Genomic DNA, 3,248 nt, shown 5'->3' with positions numbered 1-3,248 from the left:
CACGTTATCAGTGTGATTTATCTCTCAGGAGAAGCAGGTTTAATCTGATAGATATTACACTTGAATTAACCCTTCAAGAGCTACTTCAGTGATCGATACAAGCCTTTGCTGTTAAATAAAAAGCTGAGAACAAACATCTGCTGCCATCGAGTGGTTTGTATGAATCGGATTCAGATTAATTTGTTACGGTGACTGTTTACAAACAGAATCTCAGTTTCAGTATATGAAATGGTAATGAATAATGTCTTTTTATTCAAGTCCTAAATGATTTTGATTAGCAGCTGTCGACAGGGTGACCACATACCAGCAAACTAAATGTGGAACAAATTAAGTGGGTCACATCAATGATGCTGAGAGGTAGTCTGAATTTTATTCCTGTTATGAGCTGCTCTTCTGTCTGGTAACAGGTTTTAGGTTTCAGGTTGGATTGATCCGTAGACTGCCATGTCTTTGTTGAGACATTTTTATCCAGTTATGAGCACTTATAGGCTACTGTTGGTGTCATGATCCTGGAACCTGGTATTTTGAGTTTGTTCTGGACTTAAGAGATCATTTATGTTCAAGTTATTGGGTATGTTATTTCTCAGTACATCTGAATTTATCTATAGTCCTTCGGTTTCGTTTGTTCTGGTTCATTTCCAGTAGGTCTTAGTTTCATCTCTGTGTTTTGTCCTCATTGTTTCCTGTGGAAATCATTCTCATCTCCGTGGTGATTTTTCCTTTTCTCAAGTTTATCAATTTTGTGTGTTTCAGTCCCTGTCTCAGTATTAGTTTCCTGTTTTATTGTGATAGTCCCTTGTCTTGTGTGCGTTATGTACAGTTTTGCTTCCTTTGTCTCGTCAGTTAGATTTTGTTCAACTGTGATCCTCTGCTGTGTCACGATTCCCTCCTGTTAGTATGTTAGTTCGCCTGAGCCTCGCTCTGTTCTTTGTCATATTGTTGTCTGATCTCCCCACATGCTGTGTGTCTTCCCCGCAGTTTCCTGGGCTATTATGTTATTGTTGTATGTTGGCAATAGTCAGCAGCAAAGCTGCCTTTTGAATTCACAATTTCTCTTCATAGTCCTGTGTTTAGGTCCACTATCCACCTACCACACATTATTTTTATTATATTATGCATACACAGTGTTAGGAAGGTTACTTTTAAAATGTATTCCACTACAGATTACAGAGTACATGCCCCAAAATGTATTTTGTAACGTATTCCGTTACGTTACTCAATGAGAGTAACGTATTCTGAATACTTTGGATTACTTAATATATTATCATGCTTTTTTACAACTAATGAATGTCCTAATGCTGTGTGATTTATTACTATTACTGAAGGCTACTCGCCATACAAATAGCAACTAGATTTGTAAATCTTAATATAAAATGGGTAACAGTAAGGTGGACATTAGGTAAGGCTGCACTTTTTGCAGCGATCTTGTATATAAAACAGGTCTGTGGCTCCAAACCGTAAACGCGTAAAACCGTAAAGGGACCTCTGGCTAATACGTCGGGTTCTGTGTCGGGCTCGTAGCCGAAAACTAGCTTTACTTTGTTGTCTGGGTCAACTTTGCTAGCAAGAGACAGAGAGAGGCGTTGAAAGACTGCTCCAAAGGAACTTATTGTTTCGGAGAAAAACACGAACCCGTTGTACAGTCGAGTCTTAATAGCTTACTTACAGCTGGGCTCGTAAGGCACTCTTTTTGGCTGCAGTGGTTATTATTATATTTACATGCTTCCAGCTCCGGTTTCTGCTCGGTGACAACTCGTACTTTTCCACTGTCCTTTTTCTCCCTCCCTCGCTCACAGACACATAACGGGTATGGCAGTCCATTCTCCCTGCAGCACAGACTACACTGCCCATGAGGCTACATTCTTTAGGGTGATGCCTGTAACACTCTGCCTATTGCCTTCATATTAAATAATTTTAAAAAATATTTCTTCACGTCGCACGATTGAGACACGATCATTTGAGCCTCTTAATCCATGTTTTGTTTAGGTTTCCACCAGCGTGGAATTACCAGAGATAGAGAGGGCATCGCCTAACATATGAAACAGGGAAAGCTCACCGTGTAATTCCTTTATTTCAAAGTAACTGTGTTCTGAATACCACCTTTTTAAACGGTAACTGTAATGGAATACAGTTACTCATATTTTGTCTTTTAAATGCGTAACGGCGGTACATGTATCTCCCCAACACTGTGCATACATGTATTCAGTTAGTTGTAAAGTTTTACCCAGTGAGAGAATATACAGGTAGCTAAACTAGCTTGCTAAATGCAAGCTTCGTAGTTTTAACTTTTTGTATGCTAGTTTTATAGAAATTTATTTTCACTGAGAAAAATAAATAAATACATTGCTGCCAATACCTCAAAATTTTGGATCATCTTAATTGGAGTTACTCAGAACTAAGTCAAAGTTTGAGATGCATAATTTGAGATAATTATCCAGCATTTTGAGATAACCACTTAAAATTTTGACTTCTCCATTTTTAGTGGCACAAACATAGTTTATTGTTTTCATGGAGTTTTTAATCATGTAGACCTAAGCAGGCTGCACAAAAAACAATAATATTATTTCCAGCCTGACGAGCTCTAACAGTAACATGCTGTGCTGTCAGATACTGATGTGATCCCACAGTTTGGGGCTTTAATTAACTCTTTTGGTTTCTGAAGTGGGGCATGCAAAAAAAATTCAGCCACTGTTTCAACTCTATTAACCCCTAAAACTAAACAAAACTCAGGATGATCAGGATCCAGCCATGGACGTCTGAACAAAACCACTTTTGCCATTTTGAAAAGGCAAAAAAATGTCTTTCATTATGACAATCAAAGCTGTCTGTGTGGTTACTTTTTCAGGTTTATTTTCATTTCTCTTAACCTCACCTCCGAGACTGTTTTTTAAAGGTGCTTCAGTAAATTCTAATCTAACAAGACGTTCAGCCTTGCAGGCCTAAATAGGAACTCCTTTATCAAGCATTAAATGAATCCTCAGTCTGAGATGAAGCAGAATTGCATAAGGTGAAGCTCACTTCTGATTCTGTGTGATCTCCATCTATATAAAAAAAGACCGAATTTCAAAAACTGTTTGACTGAAACTGGTACCACAGCTGTCTCAGATGATTCAGTCTGACAGAGAAATTGAGAGCCTCACTTAAAGCTCTTTTGTTGTTGTGTTATGTTTCTGTTTCATGTGCAAGTTATTTTGATTGTTTTTTTTGTTTTTTGTTTTTTTCCGCCTGTCCCATTTGGTTCTTTAGCC

This window comes from Pundamilia nyererei, unplaced genomic scaffold (genome assembly GCF_000239375.1).
Source record: "Pundamilia nyererei isolate P.nyererei 1_Seehausen unplaced genomic scaffold, PunNye1.0 scaffold00048, whole genome shotgun sequence".
Taxonomy (NCBI): Eukaryota; Metazoa; Chordata; class Actinopteri; order Cichliformes; family Cichlidae; genus Pundamilia; species Pundamilia nyererei.
This window is presented reverse-complemented; position numbering follows the sequence as displayed.